The sequence below is a fragment of the Etheostoma cragini genome, chromosome 9 (genome assembly GCF_013103735.1).
Source record: "Etheostoma cragini isolate CJK2018 chromosome 9, CSU_Ecrag_1.0, whole genome shotgun sequence".
In the NCBI taxonomy this organism is placed as follows: domain Eukaryota; kingdom Metazoa; phylum Chordata; class Actinopteri; order Perciformes; family Percidae; genus Etheostoma; species Etheostoma cragini.
Window position 1 is genome coordinate 21,268,631 of NC_048415.1, and position 24,232 is coordinate 21,292,862.

The window sequence follows — 24,232 nt, forward strand, 5'->3', positions numbered from 1 at the left end:
GCACCTTTCCTCTGCTGCCATTGGCTTACATCGTGACCGGCTCCGGCACCTCACCAATCAGGGAGTTGTTTCTTTATCTAGACAGTTCAAGCTAACCGTTGAGTTGAGTTTAATTCTAGAATAGCTCTTTAAAAAAAGGAGGATAAAAAAGCATGCGTGTGCTTTAAGGCCATGCTGTACACGGTCGGAAAATATAGCTGCGACAGAAAGACTGAGAAAGTGAAAAATAAATTTAAAAAAGAAGAAATTAAATGATGAGCTCTTAAGAATTTGATAAAGTCTAACTAAACGGCAAAAAGCAGCAGTTCCAGCATATGTGGTAGGGTGAAGTATTTTTATATTTTTTTACATAGCCTAGCATTTAAGTTTATTGTCTCTTTCCGGAATTTGTTGTTAAACTCGGCAGAGACAAATCAGCTGTGATCAACAGTGTAAAAGGCTCATGTGTTACCATATTTTCTTCCTAACTTTGTCCGTTTTCTGAGCTTGTTTTGAATTATAAATCTATTTGTAATATCAGAACTCTTTGAGATGCGAACATCAGGCCATGGAAGTGTCACCGATGGGATACATCATATATATTTATGTGTATTTAGGGATGAAGAGCAGTGGTGGTGACTGTCATGACAGCGCATCTAGTTAATAACCATGTCACCCTAATTAGTAAAGTAATTATGAGGTGCTAATGAGCGTTCAAAGGTAGTAGGAATCCAGTAGGCTACTTTCTCCCCCTCCGATGGAGGGGAATGCGCGGTGTGCAGACAGGCTGCACTTCTGTATCGGGATGATTTCTGTTCGTGGGAAATGTCACTTCTCACAGAGAGGTGAATGTATGCTCGTGCTCCACTTTTTTTTTTTTTTCTTCGGCGGACGAGACATTTTCTTTCAGATGGACTTTTCTCTCCCCATGCAGCATCCGCACTCTCCCGGAGTTTCAGGATGAATCATCCAGCGGGTTTATTTTATTAGTAGGCTATTGTTGTTTTTCCCCCTCTTCTTCTTCTTCTTCTTCTTCTTCTTCTTCTTCTTCAGCAGGTTGATAATGACGATGATGATTATTACTGATATGAGGCGGATGAAGATGTGATGTTATTCACAAGCTGTTCAGAAATCTGGATTTCTAGGTTTGTTTCTGATTTAAATCATTATCATCATCATTATTATTATTATTATTATTATTATTATTATTATTATTATTAGTAGTAGTAGTAGTAGTAGTAGTATTTTAAATTACAATTACCCACGGACTTTATTAATTAAGAAGCGATGTGTTTATTCTATATTTTGTTCTAGTGGTCTTTGCATGCAGACATTGTCAGTACATGTATTAAAAGTAGCCTATATTAGAAAAAAAGCTACTCACCCTCTAATATATATATATATATATATATATATATATATATATATATATATATATATATATATATACATAAAAAAAATGTATTTAAGTTTTTTGACGTATTTTTTCTCGCTTTTTAAATGTATCTACACCTTTACCACGTTGCACCGGAAAATGAAAATGTTGAACTTGAATTATTAATTCAAGCATTGAATTACCAACAAGCTGTAACGCTTTATTAACAGCTTCAATATTTTGAGTATTCACCTAAGGTAACGTTCAATGTTTGAATGGTGTTTTCTTACAGCTCTCTGCTTAATTAAATAAGAACTGGTGTTCATTTCCATTTCAGCATTTCTTTAAACAGTCGAATCACCTTTTCGGTTTTCTATCAGGAATACAAAAAAAAAAAAAAACATGACAGTCTTCGAGTTAGACTAATTGTTCCTAAATGTAGCAGTGAGTAAGCAGCAGAAAAGTGAACTTTAATGTATATAATTGTGATCAGACGAGTCCTCTGACTGTCCCCCTATGTCCCGGCAGAGACGCAGCCACAGTTTGGGCACCAGGCGGCGACAGAGCGAGTCTGCTGGGCTCAAGTTCATGAGCAAGCTGCGGCCTCACTCGCCCTTTAATGAGCCTCGAACTTCACGTTTCTCTTAGAAAGACTGGCTATTAAATTAATAAACTTTAACATGATTATCAGCCCTTCAGCTATTGATGAAACCCAAAATGACAGTAGTGGAAACGAGATTATAACAACAGCATGGCACACATATAAAAAGACATCATCCCCACAGTGGAAACCAATTAGAATATCCTGTCCACGTGCAGTCTATATCATCCGGCCTTTCTTCTAAAACTTATTCCCTACAAATCGCTCAGATTAGATCAAAGCGATGCTTTTTCAGTCAATGTGTGTGTGTGTGTGTGTGTGTGTGTGTGTGTGTGTGTGTAGGCACACGGGCTGTTCATCAACTGCGAACAGGAACAATCAATCGCTTTATTGGCTCTAAGGCGCCGCAGGAGCAAATTGAATGCGACCAGTTAGGGTATCGTGTTATTGGCCTCAGCTGATGGTCGATGATGGGACAGTGTAATAGTGGCTGGCACCATATTGATTCTCTGGCGGCTTTGCGTGTAAGCTGTCACTTCACCGCTGGCGACCTTTAGGTTGCACAGTTGCAGCGTTTACACAGAGACACCCCGCATTTAGACCGTCAGTCACTGCGGGGGGACATGCTGGACCAGAGAGGGAGCAGTTTGCCTCCCGAGTTCAAAAATAAAAATAAAATAAAACTAAAGACACGCTAAAGGTTACAAAAAATGGATGACTGCTTGTGTAAATGAAATCATTGGATTCCCCTGCTTTGGTCATCAAAGACGTGGACGTCTCATTTGTTTTAATTGCATAGGACCAACGTCATGAGAAGCAGGATCCAATCAGGATGGATGATAGGTTATTAAGGATTTGGTGAGTGGTTATGACAAAAATATGCAAGTAGAGAAATTGTTTGTTATTGGGTTTTTTTTCCTAGTAATTAGCACCCAATTAGAAATACATTTAAATAATGTGTTTTTCATTACATTTTAATATAAGAATGGTTGCTTTTACATTTCCAAAGGTGAAAGGTCACTTTAGCAGGAGACAGCAACAGTGACTAAAAATGTAACATATAAAGTCAATCTAAATCTATCCTGCGTTTAAATTATACAAAAACACCAAAATGAACAAAACCAAGTTTGTAATGTATTACAGTAATGTATATTATCCCAGTCACGGATACATACACACATGCTATTTGAGTCATTAAAACGTGTTGATTACTCAAACTGAGATTCAAAAATTTACATTTTGTGAAATAACAATTATGGTTATATATAAGCAAACGTAGAATATTTTACCTTAAAATAAAAAAAAACATTTTAACGGACGTTTTGTTTAATTCAAATGTAAGGATACTGATGAATCTCAAACATTAAAGTTGTTTTGTTTTGTATTTCAAATTAGACACAGCTGAGCAAAATTCGGTTAAACAAATTTGGAACATCACCTAAAGTTAATACTGTTATGAAAAGGGTCAGAGCAGTGGCATGTGCAGGGTGTGGTCTAATGTCTGGCAGACCATCCCATCATAGTGCTGTAGTCCTAGACAGATGGCCAGGGAATTACATTGATTAAAAGCTGCAAAAGGACAAGCTTTCCAACAGTACGCACCAAGTCAGAAGGTCACAGTGACTAATCAAACCTGTGCCACCCAGATATCTTCTCTTTGGTAGTCAATGTTTAAGTAGGATGAATACATTTTATTAAAAAAGCTACGTGTTTTATTTGGCCATGTGGCGGGATATGGAGCAACAAGGAGTGACTGGCTGTTTTATAAAACGTACACTCGGCTAGATTATTCACAAAACGACATCCTCTAAAATCCTATAGAACCATGTTTGTGCACTCTGCTGCACTAAAGATTTCTAGTAAGAGAAAAAAAGGAAAAACAAACCTTTTGTAAAATATCTTCTCAAACTTCAACAGCATTTTAACACCTGGGCACATGGAGGTCTCATGTGTTCTGAAGTATCTGGCTTCTGCAAACATCACACTTAATCTTCTGGTTTGTGTTTGTGTCATTCCCGAGAGGTCACGCTGGTAAGCCGAGAGAGAATGTATGGTTTAGAGGAGTATACTGTTAGAAACTCACTTCCAAAGTCTTGTGAGCCTTTAGCAATTTACACAGAGGTTCCTGAAATGCATTTCAGTGAAAGCATCTTTGCACTGTTATTAGTGACAACACTTGAAAACTTACGTTTGGTATCTTTTAGATGTTTGGCTCAGAAAAACATTATATGGCAATATTTTAGGGTTATCATACAACATTTCTAGTTAATTTTAAACTTCAATTTTTTTTCTTTGAATTTACATAGGTAGTACCAAAATGCGTACGTTTACCTTCTTTAGCCTTGTTGTACTTTCTTTCAGCCGTATGTCTACTCCTGTGTATGTACTTTGAGACAAGTGCGAGTCAAATTCCCTGTATGTATTCACACTAACTCGGCCATTAAAGCTTATTCTGTTTCTGATTAACCCCGTCAACTCATTTAGCTAGTTGTGCTTGTTATGCGTCATTTCCACAGCTCCAAAATCTATTATTCATCTAAATAAGTCAGATGTCAAAATTAAACGGCCTAATTGCCTTTTTATTTTTCTGCTTGTAATGACAGAGAACCTACACTGTACATTCCACGCACTTTAATTTACAATTGCCTATATGCAGAGGTGTAATGCGTTAGGTGTGGAAGTGACTGGTCCATTACATTTGCTTACATTGACTTGCAGACCACTTTGGGGGGGAGGCTGGTGCAACTAAGGCAACAGTTTGCTCTACTGAGTGACGCTCATAGGGGAAATTTGCCACATTATACTAATGACAAAATTAACTTATGTTTAAAATCCTGTTGTTTTGAGTAAGTCTAAAAGCAGTATATATATATATATATATATATATATATATATATATTGCCATGTATGTTTGTTTGAAAACATGTAACACAATGTTAAAGTAAATGTTAACTTTCTTGGTACAACTATTATTTAATGCACCAAGAAAGTTTTGGCAACACATTAAACCCCCATTTATCATGAAGAAGTAGTATATACACACACTTAATAAACAAAATATGTTGTGTACACTTGTATATCCTTGTCCAAAGATGTGTAGATGTTTATTACATGGCATAACTTTGACTACGACTATTGCAATGCTTAAAAGCATCTGTAACTGCTGTGTAATACAGTTAATGACCTGTTACCATATTATTTAATTTCTTGCAATAAATCATACAGACATGTTTTAAACAGTTGAGCTGGAAGATTCATTGTTGAACATGGAAATTGTATTTTGCAATAAAATATCTTAACTCAAGGTTCACTTTACGTGTGTCCCAGGGCTTTTAACCACATGGCCTTCATCATTTCAGATGGGCTTTGCTCAGTAGTCATGGAGCGGGAAGAAGTAGTCATAAATAAAGCAATCACATAAAACAAATCCTTAATATATACAATAACTTGAATTACTGTTATAGTATACCGTAGTAAGTAGATATCACAATAAACACTTAATAATATGTATTCATTATGTGACTGAAGACAACATTTATCTGCTTTGTGATGTAAGATTGTCAGTCTTTGATACCAGTTTATACTTCATAGAAGTTAGAGCTGTTGACAAATACATTTTTAACCCTTAAAAACGACTTTATATTTGTTTCATACCACAAAATAGTGTGTTATATACTAATTGTTAGGTGTTAATATGCTACTTATAAATGCTAAATTGGAGAGTGAGGGGCTTGGAAAAAAATGAATAACAAGTTTAAAAAGTAGTTTAATTAGTTTGAGTTCATTATAAATGACTGAATTTGTCCACTATTGATTTAACTTGACCTGGATATTCTAGTAGCCTTTACAATTTTGCGTCTGACTGTAATTTGCATTTCTAAATCCAATTGAGTCATTAAACAGGTAAATAACAAACCGAGTCCATGGCTGCCTGCCATAGTAAACATTTGAGATAATTCCACATCAGTGTTTTGTAGTTTTTAGAGAATAGGCTATATGCTTGTTAAAGTCACAGTGAGGTGGATTACTCTCTTTTGCAAGTCTATTAGTGATCAGATTACACATTCAGGACAACATACTTGTCTTCTGGCAAATGGATAACATTTTTCATTTGGGTGTGATGGAAAAAGGCTAAGTTGATGCGATGACGGGAATCAAATTTCAATTCAAAATTACAGCCCAGGAGCTTTGGAATTAAAGGTTGCAGCGTGTGAGCGATCTGACATTCAGGATGGACACATTGCATGCTTTATCAACCTCTAAACGTCATTTCCACTCATGCAGTAATGAAAAGTGACATTCAAGTTCAATTTAAAGTGCAGGTTGGTATTATTCTATCCCATACAATTCAAAATATGATAAACCGGTACGGAGAGTAGAGTCTGCTTTTCATTCATCAAGGGTTAGCACAGTGGGCATTAACATTTCCGGTCTGCTATGAGAATAGAAGGTCCTTAAAATCTGTATTATTTGTAAGTGTTGGAGAGTCAAACAGAGCCGTTTCCTGCCACGTCAAATATTCAACAGAAAGCAACGTCACTGGAAAAGATTCTGTATGGCCTCCCTCTGTCCTAGGTACATGATCACAAATACTCAGGGAGCAGAGAACACATCAATTTGAGTGTGTTCCAAACGCACACTGGCCCTGACAAGGTTGTTATAACAGTTGCAGGGGTCTATACAATCACTTAATTACCAAAGCTGTCAGTCAAAGAGGGTCGCTGCTGGCTCCATCCATGGCTGCAAGCAGCATTCCACTAGCAGCCTCCCTGACTGATTGATCCATGCTGATGGCATCACAAAAATAATTACAACTCGTCTCCTGATGTGTGATTCCATACCACATTCACGCTTCACAAAGGTAATCGGGGGGATCAGGAGGGGTCAGTGCCATTTCCTATTACCTGAAGTCCAAGCAAAAGGGTAAAACAATGCAAACAGAGTGAGGCGAGGAGAAAAGACAGAGGAGGGAGAGTGTGTCTGTGTGTGTGTGGGGGGGGGCAATGGACATTACGTATAGCCGAGGACACTTGTGTGCACTTTGTCAAACTGCGCTGTGAGATTTCTTTCCCCTCCCCAGAGCCAGCAGCAGCAAATACTGTAACAGATTGATGGTGTCCAACACGGGGTAATGAAGATTCAAAACAATCACTGAGTCATTAAGTTGATTGGCATCACAATTGTCAAGATGTTGGAGGCTAAATTGGGGAGGGGTGTAGCTCATTAACAAGACTCAGCTTTTATCTGGTGGCAACGATTGGGGTCTCCAAATGTGAAACAAGCTCAGGTTTGGTTAAAAATTGCATGATTGACTTAGACTTAGACTTTATTATTATTGTGCAGGCATTCCCACTTTGTGATGACACCTAAACTTTACTAGAAAATTACATGCTCTCTTAAAACATTTTACTTTATCAGATTAAAAGGAATATATATATAGTGTCATATACATTCATACAGTCTCAATGCAGGTTGGATTTACTTTCATTCCATTAATTTCAAAATGGCTACACATTACGAATCTAATCACACTTAACCTCTAAATAAAACTTTATTGCCTTTATATGTCCATTATCAACATTTCTGTTGTTATGACAGTATGTATTTAAGTTTCGGAGGCATTTGGTTTAGCACCTCTTTGGTAATGTGCCAATCTACCTTTTGTGTTACAGATTTAGAATTTTAGGTATCAGTGGTTCCATGGCAACTGACTGGCAAACGTGCCCAAATCACAAGTGGAATCTGCCATTCAGATTTAGACGGACGTTGTGGAGGCATTTATATTCTTGTTGAAAGCCTTAACCATCATTAACAAATCTCTCTGGTCCTGACACAGAACTGCAGCATATGGACGACTGGTAGAGACATGGTGCATTTGTGTCACGCATTACCAATCCTCCAATTTCTGACAGCATGCTCACTCCCTTCATCGTAAAAAATAATATGCTGAAAACACAAAGAACACAATATAAATTGTGAATCAAGCGAATAAACAACGCACATATGGGATCTCCACCTGAAGGGACCATCCCGTTCTCCTTGTGTGATTGTGAGCAGGCAAAGTCGAGTCATGATGTCACTAATGAACCCTGCAAAATATGGCAGTGAATAATGAAACGCAACCCTGCATTTTGCAACAGAAAGAATAAAAGGTGAAATCATCAGCAAGCAAGGGAGGAAAGAGTGAAAGAAAGCAAGCAATGATTAAATGATCAAAAGCTGGCAGAGCGAGTCTCTGTGTCACTGCAAGGCACACTCATCTACCCACAAGTGAAAGTTAGGTTTCAAGCACAGTGTAATTATAGCTGGGGATGTCAGTTTGACATTAATGCAGCCAGCAGAAATTCCCTAATTGGCCTCAGAGGAGAAAGTGAACCAGAAAATATATTAACATTTTAAAAAAGCATATTTTGCCTAATCCTTTCACTTTCCAACAATATTTGAAGACCAAAATGCCCCAGGCATGAGAATTTAAATGAGCAATTTTATTTTTGAAGGAAACGGCCAATGAGACAGAAAATAGACTAAAGGGAAATCATTAGTGTATGAGAGATCCTGACAGGCTCGCCTTGCTGACTGGCTGGCCTGTCACTAGGAGTCTGTGTTCTTCAGCTCCACGCTATGAGCTAAGCTGATAACATGAAAAGACCCATAAACGTGCAGCCAGAAGTCAAAGCCTATTATCTAGAAATTCAAATGCGGGGGTATGGATGAGAAGAAAAAAAATGGGAGGGGCAGGCCTCTTTCTGTTTCCTGTAGGGGAAAACTGGCCAGATCGAGAGATCTTGTAATAGGCCCTGTTATCCAACACAAACGTGTGGCAGCGGCGCTGCCAGAAAATACTGCATCAAATCATAACATCACTCAAAAAGGGGGGAGATAAAAGCAGAACGAACATGGATGGCAACAAACTGCTTAAAGTTAGGAGGAGATGCAATGTCACATGTGCCCAGGCTGATGTGATATGACCGTATCAGAGAAACACAGCTAAGTGCAGTCAGGAGACGTTAGCCCAGTCCCCCGGTGATGAAGCAGCTGAGGCAAGCATCGCCCCTGGCGTGGGACTGCAGGGCAAACTGCTCAGGCTGGAGAGCCTTGCCCTTTTGAAACAAAACAGAGAGGAATGGCCAGGGGAAGCTAGCCGGCCTCAGCATAAGAGGCCAGGTTTATTTCCTCCAGCAATAAAGAGAAAAAAAAGAATGATTGAGAAGACAGAGGGAAGTGAGAATAACAGATCTCAGAGCTTGCGTCTCTTTTTGTGCGACAACAAAGAGCATATGATATTCCAGCCTCCTTTACAGCTGGCTGGTCAGAGGTTTCTCCTGGCACCTCAGTATCCCACACTTTATTCTGCTCACAATCATAGAACAGGACTGCTTGCCAAGGTATAGGGATTTGATTTCTTTTCTATTAGGCTGTTACCCTGAACACAGCAATTTAATCAGGCCCTTTGATAAACATTTGACACAAAGCAGTGGGCTTCTGTCTCTGCTGCCTACAGCCCAGGGCAAGAGATTGAGACTGATGAATTTTCATCCACAATTTTCTCTATTTTAACTCCACCTGTCAAATGGTATGCCAGTCAGTGTGACACAAAGATGGGGGAAATCAAAGCCTCCCTCATCTTCAAGGAACACAGACGTGCAGAGGGCTACAAGTTTAGCGGGGGATTACAAACGCCACACAGACAATGCAGCAATGCAGATCAGGTTTCTGAATGTACCATAAATGAATATAAACAGTGACATAATGTTAATAACAAATCAACATCCATCTCACACTGTATTTACACGGGAAGATGGAAGCTCAATCATCAGCTTCAGCAAAATGTCAAAAACATTCCAAACCCCTCCCTGCAGGAAACACTTACTCTGCTATCAGTCTGAATCCTCACAGTTCTCAACAGTCATTTGCAACAAACATCTAACTAGAGGAAACCACAAACTACAAACCATTTGACCCTGAAGCATAGAGTATAGAGCAGCCCTTTTTCACCCAATGGAAGCAGGCTCGGGTCACAAGGGTCAACACCTTCTTTACGGAGCCTACAGCGGGATGGAAGCCTCAGACTCGTGTAAACATCAGGGGACTTAACATGGCCTGCGAGCTTTGTGGACCCGCAGCAACACTCCCCCGAGACCGTGGAGGAATTGTGCGCTACAATAACGCTACACAAGCCGCAAATCTAAATGCTAAATGTGATTATCTGTTCATTAACTTCCATTATTGAGGTGAACAGCGCAAGTTACTAGACTGCCATAGAAGCTGCTCTTTCTTGCCCCTCTGGTACGAGCCCTGCACTACAACACAGAGACGCAAAACAGAGCACATACAGCATTCCAGAAGCATCAATGCTGAGAATAAATGATATGACCTCTGGTTATAGTGTGGCCTTCAAATCTAAATCCCTACCTGACCAGCAAGAATCATCCTCCTTTATTCATTCTTCCTGCATACCAAATACATTCAGCACTGAATCACATCTCCACAAATCTTTTGACTCCTTTCAATCACTTTCAAGGACTGTAAACAATGGGGCCGTGGTTATGATAGGGAGGGAAATCTACCTCAGCTCAATTAAAGAGCTGCCCTGCAGCCTCCTGCGGCCCTGAGAGATAGGAGCTATAATTAGAAGAGGACAGTTAACTTGCAGACATTATTGATGATCCGCTGCTGACACCTCCCTCATGTTAGCATTAGCATTTTCCCTGAGCTGGGGCTCATGTCAAGAGAGGCTGGTCTCTCAGAGTCCATGTCAGCAGGGGGGCTATATATGAGCAATACAGTGGCGCCACATTATGGCTGCAGGAGGCGAGAGATAGGGAGAGAGAGACACCCGAGCTCTCCTTCCGGCCCCTCTCGGTGCTCGTCCACCTGATGGGAACACGGAGACTTGGTTGTTCTCCCTCTCATCAATACAGCAGGGCTCTTTGTCAGTAATTTGCAATAAGTGTCCGCGCCACATCTTAAGGGAGCTGGAAATCATTACTGGCTGAGGCCCTACTCTGCTACTAATTGGATGCGTTGGGCCTTATCAACTGAGGATTTTCCGAGACCTTTGACAGATACCAATTCGAAAATCATTGTTCAGTTGTCAATTTAAGAGACCGTTAAAATAGCTTATTTTAAATTTAATTGGAACTTCCTCCTGCCTTCACAGTGAGCTGTGAGGATTAAAAATGAGCTCAGGGCATATGTGTATGTGTGTGTGTGTGCGTGTGCGTGTGTGTGTGTGTGTGCATTTATTCATACTCTGAGATGAGGAGGAAAAACATGCAGGTCAAATTGACGCAACCGTTCTGACCAGAGTACGAATGAAGACAGCATGCACACAAATTTAATTTACAAGAATCCCCCAGCTTTCCTGGGACTTCATCATCAACATCAAATAAGTCGGAATCTGAGCTGCAAAGCTCCCAATTAAGCAAAAAACCCCATCCGCTTAGGATGTTTGTTGGGCAAGTGAGCTGGGACCATCATCGATCACCCCCAGTAAACTGACCGGCTGATAGTGCTCCCCTAACATATTTATGTGCTGCACTCTCTCAATGACCCTGAGCTGAAACACTCTCTTGGCTTTAATAAGGCCTGGAAGAGGCGCAGCCCTGACTATGTATGCAGCTTCGCGGGGGGAATGGCTGCGAATGCTGGCAGATGCGGCAAAAAGCTAATATGCGTAAACAGGCGTAGGGCTTCGATGAGCCACTGATGGTGACATGGCCACCCAGGAGCAGGGGGCACAGGGCTGAGGGTGAGGGGACCAGGCTTGGCAGTGAAAAGGAACTGAATTGTTTTGACACCACTGATAATTTAAGATGCCAGTGATCCCTTTTTTGACCCGTGGTGTCTTGCTTTGAGTGATGCCGGATATCACCCCAATCCGCCACCAATTTAAAACCGCATCAACTCAAGCTGAAGTTGTATGAACAAGTGTAGTGTTTGGCACAAAAGAAAATAGCAAACCGTGTTTTTCTGTTTGTTTTTTTTCTTTTTAAGTAAAGAGTGTCATTCGATAATAAATCTGGCATTAATGCTAATTCTGCCTTCCAGTATTTGCAGTATTAGAGGCTTAGAGCAGGAGAGCAATACCTTTCAGGGAGTAATAAGTGTCTAATTAAGGACTAGACAGGAAGAAAATTGCCATGGTATAAAAGAGTTTTTTTTTTCCTTTCTCTCTCTTCTGCTTTTTCACAATCATGTCTCTGGGAGCCGGCGTTGTGTTTGCCGGCTGTTTTACCCGCTGTCAGAAAGGATTTGAGGCAAGGAGCCATCTAAGCATGCGTACGAGGGGATTCATTTGACCTCATTATACATCAATAAAGAAGGAAGCCGGTTTACTAAATATCACCATGCTGCCCGCACTTCATGTCAGATCATACAGGAGTGTGCTAAAAAGATGATTCCAGAAACGTCTGGTGAGCAGAGAGGGAAGAGGAGGGAGGGTGAGGGGAGGGAGAGGGAAGGGAGAGAGAGGGGGAGGATGGGGGGGGGGGATTGGGGGGGGGGTGTTGAACCCTGACTAGCCAGGAGGGATTCTGACAAGCACAGGAAAAAAGCAGAAACGCAAAGCCCTGTTTAAGAGCAGAGCAACTGAAGAAAAAAGATGTATGCTTTTAATTAATGGCAATTAAACCATGCCTGTTGGGCTGGCCTATGGCAATTGTTCTCAGTAAAAAGGAGGCCGAGCTGGTGACAAGCATTTGAATCCACTAAGTTCTACCAAGGGAGCTGACACTGCAGGCATCAAACCTAAACTAAATCAATAAAAGAATTAAACTTTTATAAATTGCATTTTGACAAGTATCAGATAGCGCTAAGCTTTGATATTACCAATTCCTCCGAGGTGATGCAAACAAGGAGAGGCACACTTAGAGATCCAAACAATCAAAGGCTCTCGTTAGCATGTGCTGTCAGATGCAGCAGTGCTATTAATTACTACAAATTAATGTGACTCTCCCCACCTCTGCTGATTGCAATGATAATCAAGCTCGGCTCTGCACAGGGAACATATGCAACCCTGCCAAAAATAATGAGCATACAAACCATCAGACGTTCCTCTATGGTTGTGTTTACAAGCCCAAAATGCTTGTTGCTTATTTTATCCTGCAGCCACACACACACACAAACACGCACGTGTATGAATAAACATACATATGCAACCCAACACCGCTTTGGTAATTTGCTATGCATGTACATACGTGCACATAATGAGTTTTTTTTTTTTTTCATTGAACCTCTATATCAGTGGAAAGACATAAACAGACTTCAATTTTGCTGATCATCTACTGGTAACCCCCCCCCCCCCTCCCCTCCCCTTTACACACACACACACACACACACACACACACACACTCACACAAACACACACAAAACATTTGTAAGACAAAAAGTAGCAGTTAAACTGAGCAATATGTGTTCAGACAAAAGTAAGCGTGACACTGTCTAGAAGGGTAGCAAGAAAAGAGGGGAAAAATAGGAAGTGTTCAAAGCTGGCATGACAGCTCTAACATCCTGTCACTTAAATCACTGTCCACATGACGAATCCAGAAACACATCCAGCATCGCAGTGACATCATGTTCCCGAGCGCCAACAGGCTTTCTAAATGAGACTGAAAGCAGTAATTACTGTACGCCCCCATGCTAAATTGTTTACCATGAGACTGATCCTGCTCGCTAGTGCTGCTTACTCACCCAATGTTTCATCCTTAATATTGGGATCTTTCATGGCATTCAGCTAACACTCGTAGCGGGGCACGCTGGAGCTCACACAAGTCTAATTTGTTCAGCGCTTATGTATTATTCATTATTATTCAATGCATTTTCAGAGTGATTTGCAAATTCTATCAGTATACTTAAGTTTACACACATAATACAAAATGTAAGATTTTATGTTTCCCTACAAGACACAATCGCTTTAAGGGAAATACATTTTACAGAAGTTAGCAATGTAAATTTAATGGCACAGATAAATGGATGCTCTGCCTTGTGAACATTAATATGTGGAAATTATTTTAATAACTGCAGATAGTAAATGCCCAGCAAAGCATTTGAAGATAGACACACAAAGTGTAATGAACTGCAGTGGAATATCTTCATTCTATGTTGGCAGGTGAGTGTTGTCAGTGCCACAGAGCACCAGCTGGCTTGCAGGTGTTTGCCCTTGTTGATGCTACTTTAAAGTGTAGCCTACGTGATCCCATTCCCTTGATGAATTTGTCCCAGACTCCACCTGACTTTGGCAACCCCTGACCCCGCCAGACCTGTGCACCCCGGAGGACCCTAATCGTGACCTAATGGGGACTTGGGAGCATGTTATTAGCTACTGTTTGTGTGTGAATGGCTCTGCGGGGCTGAAAACACTGCAGCGCCTTTAGCCTGTCAGGTTACAGAACGGCTGACAAGATAACCTCTCCGCTGCCATCTCTTCCTGAAGAACTCAGGCGTGATGGCTCTCGGTTCAGGCTCATTTCTATGCAATTCTCTCTCTCTGATCTCAAGTTAAAAGACAACGTCGACACTCTTAAGAGCACGCTCGACTCTTTTGTGCATAATACGCCTAAAATTCAGGTCATCTGTTGTATTTTAAATTTTTGACAAAGTATTCCATGATTATGGAAGAAATATGTAAAACAAAGGCATGAGGACATGACATTCATGCTCTATCATTACCTATTCCCATTGTCGTAGAGGTGCGGTCGATCATGAAATATGCTGCATTTCAAATTAATGCTAAAATATGAAGTGAGAAACCTATAAAGATATGTACCTATACAAAAATACTGTGCAATTTGAAATAAAGAATGTACCCTCCTTCTCTGATTTTAAAGCTTAGCATTTATATGCAGTTAGTCCTCATTATGATAATTTGATATTTTGACTGAATGGCTAGAGGCAGGATTAAAAGAGAAGTCTGTTTTAGAATGTTAATGTCTGCCTTTGAAACTAGTGCATTTATTTATTGATTTTTCACTCCTAAATCTATCCTTCTTAAGTTGTCATGGTTTAGTTGGAGGAGTGGGCGTGGGTGTCTTTTTTATTTTTTTTAACAAAGTGGTCAGGGCCTGAACTGGGGAATGAAAGAGGTGTGCAATCATTAACATCGAATCCCTGACAATTGTGTGTTACGCCTCATCTTTCTCTTTATACCCACACAGTCAATGTCACATTTCACAGATGTAGTATTAGCTACGAAATATAAGCAAAGGCAGGAACGCAGGAGAAAAGAGTGGAGAAAAACCTGGCGGAGGAGAATCTGAAAGACAGATTAATGCCTTGCTGGTACTTCAGTGTATCAGGACAAGGATTACTGCGGTAACAGCTGCGCCCATGAGTCCCCTGACTGAGAAGAATTACAAGTATTATCACCTACATCATTAAAGTAGGGTTCATAGATGTGGAATGGCTTCAATCAATTCATCCCCAGATAACACCGAGCCAGCTGGACCCCCTGCGTGAGAACTTGACTTAATTGGCCAATAAGTGGTGGGGAAGGGTGTATGCTATTTGATCAAATTACGGGGCCCCAGCGAAGGGATTACAGTTTTGGGATGAGTGTGGAGGGAGGCTGGCGGCGGAGGCAGACTGCCGGTCAGGGCTACTGTTAGCATGGGCCCAAATAAGCCTGTCCGTGGCTAAGTGTGAGGCCGTTGAAAAATAGTGGCCCACTTGGCACTGGGGAAGAGGAGGGAGAAAGCAGTATCCAGGTCAGCTTTTTGCTTGGGGAAATGTACTCATTCATCATCCCCCCTTGGCCTCATTTCTGGCTTGTGATACTTGTAAACTAATACGTTCCTTGTGCTATTTAGTTAGGATCATTATGCTACAAATTCAGTAACTTTTATTTTATGTGTGGGGATAAACAGATAAAGGAACGTGTTTTATGGGAACTGAATTATACCACAATGCAAATTCAAGAGTACATGTAATTGGTACAAAAGAAATAATGTTTCTTTCTGTCTGCCACCAGGGTTTAGATGCTTAGATGCTAACAAATACAACAGAGCAGCATTCACCATGTTGTACCATTTCAGCTGATTATTCAAATGTTTAATTAGCATTCAGATGTATGGTTAGGCTCTTGTGGCCATAACGCATACACAACTAAATCTGCTCCAGTAACCATAAAACCAGCCAAAGAAATCAGAGAGATAGCAGGAATTTAAATTAGCTAAAATGCCAACGCTTCGCTGAAATTACCTCTTTGCAATATTCATGGGTGAAATGGCAAGGCTGAAAGGCATTTTCATTATCATTATTCCTAAGTAGAGTACAATTTAGTCATCAGTGCCCGACTCGGTTGCAGTTATTTTTAGAGGTGGGAAGGAATTCACCTCCACAGGACATGAGGGTAAAGAGAATCTAATTAGTACTGCGGCCCTGAAAGGCAATAGAATATCTAAAAATGAGTTGGACTGGACTCTGTTTACAAAATAGGGATTCATGATGCAATTTCAGCTTGTGCTTGTGTGAGTGTGTGTGAGGGGAGGAAGAGAGGGGGAGTGTGTCTCCGCAGCCATTTCTCAAGATAATTCCTTGCTGGAGAGCATGTTTGTCATCGCTGTTAAAGTGTGGTGCACATTAATTCTAGTTTTGCCGTGGTGTAATTCTGGCAAAATGAGCGGCCCTCCAGGGGGCCCTGCATGTAGACTAACTACTGGACAGAATTAGACTCCACAGTCCCGGCTATTCATAATGTCATTAATATAAAGGCAATTAAATGAGTTTTTAACCTCCAACCTCTTATCGTTATTAATGAACAAGTGGATGGAACAAAAACCCACCCGAGATATAAAGCTGGTAATTATCTTTGCATCAGGCCTTTGAAACAGGTTTGAAAATTAAAGCTTAGCAAATGAATTGTTGGGGTTTGTTTCCAGGCAAACCCAGAGGGAGACGATGTGGTTTAATTTAATGACGTGATGTCATACCAGGAGGGTTAATTAGATGGGTTTTTACTGTCACTGGGCTCGGTGGCTGACGCGCTGGCATCGTCAGCGCGCGCGCACACACACACACACACACACACACACACACACACACACACACACACACACACACACACACACACAGCCTCTCTTACCACTATCAAACTAGTCATCAGCATCTCATGCTCTCTCGCTGTAAAGAACACTTCTGCGGAGAAAGAAATCCAGTTTTATCAGGATAATTTAAAAAAAGGATAGAGATGAAGTGCCTGCAGGTTGTGTCTTTTGATATGCTCATTATGGCCTTGTAACAATTATAAGTATGTAAGTGATTGTGCAGCCCCAGCCAGTGTTATCAGGATCCTAACCTGATAACACTGATGTAATGCTGACATTAAGAAGCACCGCTGGTCACTTTCATAGTGAAAAAGAAAATAAATTCAACAGCACAATATGAGGAAAATATGCAATAACGTTGGTAAATAACGCAATACCGATATTTCTTGGGATAAACAAACATATGTTAAAGTGTACTCAGTTCGGAATTTCTGTTGCCTTCAGTATTCTGCCAAAATACAACAAAATACTTATTGAAATGTAAACAAATGAAAGGAAATAGTTTGACGCTCTTTCATTAAACAAATTAAACACTGAATTGAATGTAAAAGGCAGCAGTGAAAATAAAAAACACATTTTAAAGTGCAGTTTTCTACTGATATTTTCTTTTAACAAATACAGAAAATCTCTGAGTGTGTTTTACGGTATATCGCAGCTTTTTGCGATGTGTTGTGCAGCCATGTTGAGAAATAGTTATTCTTTCTGGGGTAGAGAATATTTGAGAAAACGCAGCAGGACGGCCGCGTCACAAAACTCAGTTTGACCAGAAGCAGGGAGTGAAGGAGCAGCACAGACAGGGCAGCTTTTTCTTCTCCAAACCTCACTGCTCCCCAGACGGTGTGGGTGAGGGTCAGGGGTCACTGTCACTGTGTACCCAGTTCTGCAAACAGCTCATTAGTGAGTCGGCAGTCTCACAACAGACTGCACTCCTGGGAGCAGGGTCACGTTGGTACCTGCTCCACGCCCCGTTTGTTTAGAGGTCTCTTTAGGGACTGTTTCCTGCTTTTCTCTCTTCTGCTTCATGTTTAATTAATAATTAACTTATGTCAACCGCTTGTTTACCCACATGGGGTAACACAAAAAAAAGATAAAAATGCTGCGATGACATGACAATGACAATTCACATTTATTGTTTAGCTTGTTAGCTGAGCCCTTATGGTGTTGTAATTACTGCCCTTTGGTTTATAGTTACAAATTTATGGAACATACAGAAAGTACGTGTTTTATTGACAACAATAAAAAGAAAACAAAACACATAACGTTTTTATTTCAACGTCAAATTTTTTTTATTTTTTTATTGTGGAATATATGACATCCATACCCAGTGGGCACTCTGCAGCTGGAGGTGAACCTCTCACAATTACCAGTCTCATATTCCCTGGCTCTCAAATTGGAAAAATAGGTGTGAGTGGGATTTTTCACGAGTCCTTGGACTGCTAACTAAGCTGTCAAATGGGTAAACTGCGCTCCATCTTGCTGACAACAATCTGTAAATGAGCTACAAGTAGTTTACTGTGATCATACTGGCAAATGAGTCGAGCTGTTTGTTATTTTCCAACCGCATCTGACAGGAGGACAGAGAGGCTACCCTCAAAGTCTTCAGCCCAACTCATTTGGCTAATGCATATGTTTGAAATCTGGGTGTTATTCAGCAATCACGACAATTACCGGTGGAATGAAGAGTGACAGGGGTCAGAGCCTGATGTCTTTATTACAGTTGTCTCGGATCAGAGAAGGCACGGCTGTGTTGGGAGTGCCGAGACTCGAGCGAGACTTGACAGTGTATAAATCTGTCTGTCTGTAGGTCAACAGAAGTGAAGAGGTTCCCCGACCCGCTGACCCACAGGTCTGACTTGACATCTCTCTCTATAGCCTGAGCCCATGACAAAGGCCCCGCTAACAGATGGAAAGAGGAAATAAAAGAGCAGGCTGCAGTTCTGATGTTTTCCTTAAGCATGTGGTTAAATGTCAGTTTGATACTTTTATTCCATATGTATGTCTTGTGTAAATGGGTTTATCGTTTTGTTGGAAGATAATTATCTGCAAGGAAGTCTACATCTTCAATTTGATCTTAACCTAAGCCGTAACCATGGTGGAAAGTAATTAAGAACATTTACTCAAGTACTGTACCTGAGAACAATTGTACTGTGTAAAGTGCGTGTACTTCACAGTAAATGCTACTTTACACTTCTACTCCACTACATTTCAGAGAAATATTTACTCCAATACTCTTGTGTACCAGCTTTAGTTTGTGTTACTTTGCAGTTTAAGATTTTATAAACAGAACTTCTATCTATTAAATGATGCATTATAGGTTAAGATTAAGCCAACAATAAAAACATGATTTAAAGTAGTTGCCTATTGACCAGCTACAATATTAACCGTCCACTACTGCATCCAGGGATATAATGAATCATAATATAACACTGGGCAATTTCACTGCATAAGAAATACTTCTACCTTTAGTACTTAAGGTAGTATTTGAAAACAATACTCAATATTAATAATAACAACAACAATACATTTCTTTGGAACACACTCTATATTTAAACAAATCTCAAAGTGCTACATATTAAATACGGAAATATGCTATGAAGAACAAAATGAATGGAAAACGAACCAACAAAAGGACAAGGAAAGGGCCACAGCCTGTGGTGTCCTCAGGTGGACGAGAAGAGCATTCCACAGACTGGGAGCAGCGGAGCAAAAGGCCGGATCATCCATATATCGCGCTTTTTGCTACTTCAGTGCCTTTACTTGAGTAACATTAAATGCAGAACTTTTACTTGTAACGGATTATTTTCACATTGTGATATTGTTGCTTTAAAGTAAGGGTTAGAAACTATTTACAATACAAACTTTTAAAACGGTCTTTAAAATTGTTGCTAAACCCCGACAGCAATACATAAGTTATGGGCTCTGATAAGGGAGCGAAGAAGATCTGTCATCTGCGACTTTGGGTCCTTAAAAAACACTATACAAATTTAAATAATTATTAATTATTATTATCATCTGTAGCTGCTGTAATCCCATAACAAAAACACCAATCACTGCCTTATACTCTGCCCCTCTCATGTGCGTCGCCGTATTGCTAACAGTCTTCCTTTTTCCATTTTCCATTTGTTTTAAACATTCCACATAATAATATTAGGGGTTTCTTTACCGGTGAATGAGACGTGAAGACATTTCATACATGTCAAACACTAACTTTGACATCTGATTTAGTCTTTTTATTAGCAGCTTACTTTAGACAACGGAAATCTGGATATTACACCAATGAGGTTGTATCATCACAATATGATTCAAGTTAATATATGATAGCACTGTATTATCAACCAGCAGTTAAAATTGTTCTATTCACATCAGGGACTTTTCAAAACAATTCACAAATTCAAATTCACAATGCAAATTTCTCATGTTTTTTTAACAGAGTGAGCTGTAGAGAAATTACTGAAAAAGTCCTCTTATCAAAAGTGCCAATTAAATTTGATTAAAAAAAAAATTAATGTAAAAACAAATACTTCCTAAAGCTATGGTGCGTAGCTTCTGCCACCCCAATGAGGAATTCTAAATAATGACAATAAAACTGCTGGCGCATCCACATGATACAAGTCTTCTGTGACTGCATACTTCCCCAAGCCCTCCTCCACACAGTTGCTAGGAGCCAAGGAGGACACACAAGATTAAAAAAACATGATTGACTCTTCAGAAGAGGTAACTATCTTCACTCAAGTTTCGGTGTGCGAAAGTTGCCAGACAACACAATCTTCTGAACATAGCCATACTGAGAAATATACAGAGAGAGTTTTGTGGAGGTGATTGTCTTAATTAGCGTTGTAGCAACTCATCTGGCAAGGGCTTGAATGTAGCAGACGTTCATTAATATCAAAAAAACGCACTAATGCTTTACATTTTTTAATTAATCCCACATCAAAATAAGTAAATAAATAGCAAAAGATATTTTGAAATAAATAAACCAAAAAGACATAGGGACATCTGAAGTCAAGTCAAACAACTAGATGATGATGTCATAGATTACACACTTTTTTATCTCAACCGGTTGTATTGATTTTGAACTGATCCACAATTACATCCCTTATATAAATCAGTTGTGCACCAGAGAATTATTATAAACAATCCTGGTAACATACTGTTAACAGAACACAAGAAGACATAGGTTACTAACTGGTGTAATATTGGACCTGGTACCTGCAGTCCCTGTTCCAAAAAATCCCAGGCTTAGCAGGACCTGTCCACGCCAACCTGGAGGTCAGTCCCTGGCCCACTGGACAACATCATCATAAACCTCCACATCCAATTTGAGAAATTATTTATTATTGCAGCCACACTAAAAGTAGAAAGTGTCCTCTGATGTGTATTATTTTGCCAGCACAATTTTCTGGCTCAGGCCCCTGTGGCTCTGATGGCTTTAATTGATTGTCTCGCTGTGATTAATGGTCACATGTTAAACATGCACGTCTTGGACATTCTTACACAGATGTGAAAGGCAATTTGAGGGAGAGGGTCCATCTCTGGAGAAGCACTTATCTCTGACTGTGAGCTCAGCATTTGAGATGGGATGGGAAAGAGGAGCACTGCTCTGGTCTGCAGGTCCCAGAGCCGACCTACGCTGCATGCCAGTGACATTGAGGGTATATATAAAGAAATGGCCTACCCCACTGGGCCTCAGACAATGGCCTCTGGTTGCGAGGAAATTCATGGCTGAGGTGTGATAAAAGGTTGGAAAACCGAGACGGGTCTATGGTTTTATCAAGTACTAGTACGTTTTTGCTAGACATACGAGGCGTAATACTCATAAAAGTACCTAGAAATGCAATTTTACCTCAAAAGTAGTCTCGCATTGCCAGAACATCCTCCACAGCGCTGCATAGAAGGGTCTGGCTAGTCCACACAGCATTCAGGGATTGGAGAAAAACGTGCTCTGGTTTATTGGCAATTTTTAAACCAATCACAATCGTCATGGGCGGCAATAAACTCCGCGCTGCAAAAAAGCCTCGGAAAGATGTTTTGGTGGAACGCGTGGGTTCAAAAGTGGCCTTAGTCATGCAAGACAAAACTCAGATTGGACAGATAGTCTAGCTAGCTGTCTGGATTTACCCTTCAGAGATATGAGGAGCAGTTAACCATAGTCCTCATGAATCCACTGGAGTTTAGAATTTCAACAAAAATAAAACGGAAGGAAACAACATCAGCGAAAAGACATGGGTGTATAAGGCATGGACAGGAGGGAGAGTACAGAGGGCTGGTGGATTACTTTGTAGAGTGGACTGGTTAGAATCAGCTGCTGCTGAACGAGGATAAGACCAGAGAGATGATGATTAACTTCAGGAGGAAGGGAACAGCTACACAGCCTCTTTGCATCCTGGGAAGAGACGTGGACATGGTGGAGGAGTACAGATTTGTGGGTGTCAACCTCGACAACAGGCTGAACTGGAACATCAACAGTACTGCTGTCTACAAGAAGGGGATGAGAACAGTCTATTTCCTGAGGATGCTGAATCTTTCAACGTGTGCAGCAGAATGTTGAAGATGTTCTAGCAGTCTGTCGTGGCCAGAGTTATGTCCCCCCCCCCACCCTGCCATCTGCTGGGGCAGCAGCATAGGAGCCAGCGACACAAACAGACTGAACAAACTGATCAGGAAGGCTGGCTCTGAGATCGGCTGCAAACAGGAGACATTAGAAGCTGCGGTGGAGAGGTCACTGAACAAACTGTTATCTATCATGGATATCCCCGACCACCCTCTCCACCCTCCCCACACTCACACTGGTCCAACAGAGGAGCACCTTCTCCAAGAGGCTCCGACAGCTTCAATGTCGCATGGACCGCTACAGGAGGTCCTTCCTGCCATAGGCAATTAAACGTTTTAACACCTCATCACTTCATCAAGTGCTAGATAAGACTCTTAGACATCACAACTCCACTAAGTGCAACTTGAACAATAGGTTTATTTACATATTTATCAATGCTAGTTAAATAGTTTTAAATTTTTATTCCCAACTTGTATATGTTTTTAAATATTTGTTCTTGTATTCTATCCTATTTATTATTTCCTGTATAGTTTACCCTATTATTTCATGTATATTCTGTATGTGTGCTGTCTGATAAAATGTGCAGCTGTAACACTGTAATTTCCGTTTTTAGATCAATAAAAAAATCTATCTATCTATCTATCTATCTATCTATCTATCTCTAGCAGAATGTCCGGCAGCATTACAGCAATCCCAGAAGTAAACGTAGGCGATATATACTACCCCAAAAGCTACATTTTGTGGCCATTCGTTAAATGGTTAAACACTATCAACATGTGATCCAAGTCCTGTGATTTCCCAACATGTCTGCTTTTAGTCACGGCTGCAGATGTCAAAGCTTGTTACTGATCTAAGATTTAGGAAATAAGAGATTTACCACAGTGGCAGTGTTTACACCGTGGGGGTCACATGGCAAGGCTGTGTATGGAAGTGCAGGCCTGCATCAATCAACCCAGCACCAGGCAGCCACCAGCCATCAGGACCAACCACTGTTCAGACTGATTAAGGGGGTAGCTTTTACATCATTAGCCCAACCCCCTGCCCCTTTACACTATCTCCTGATGACCAACAAAGCTTGGCAGGCCAACGCTGAAATGTCTTGGCCAACATAACCAAGGACCCACCATTAGCTGGAGCCACTCAAACACCAAACAATTTGACCCCGTTTGCCGAGGGGCAGTTAAAGGCAACGTGCCGCGAGGATAAAATGCAACTACAGACAAAGCCCTTGAATGAGAGAGGTCAGTATTGGAGCATGAGATTGAGCTAATTGAAATCAACATCCATGATTGGACACACAGGCTATGGCACTTGGCAGCACGTCTCATGCCAACATCAGTCACCGTTTGCGCTGCCCTGCCGGCAGTTAAGGGCAGCCTGCTGAGGAGTGGCAAGGGTCACATGCCTGTCATGAGATCACAGATCAAGAGATCATGGAGAAGCTTCTGTAACATCACTGGTGCTTTGGTGCTCCCTTACAAGGACATTGAAGATATGGTTTTGGGGGAGCTCAGAGCCTTTACCCGGAGTTGGGACCAGACTGGGTCTAGAGCCCTCTCACATCCCAGCAGGCTGCCTATAGGCCAGTGCTAATGGTGGCTGCTCCACAGAGCCATGCCAGCCCCCACACACCCCCTGCAACTCTGGCACTACACTAGCTCAGGGCTGCACACATTAATGCAACA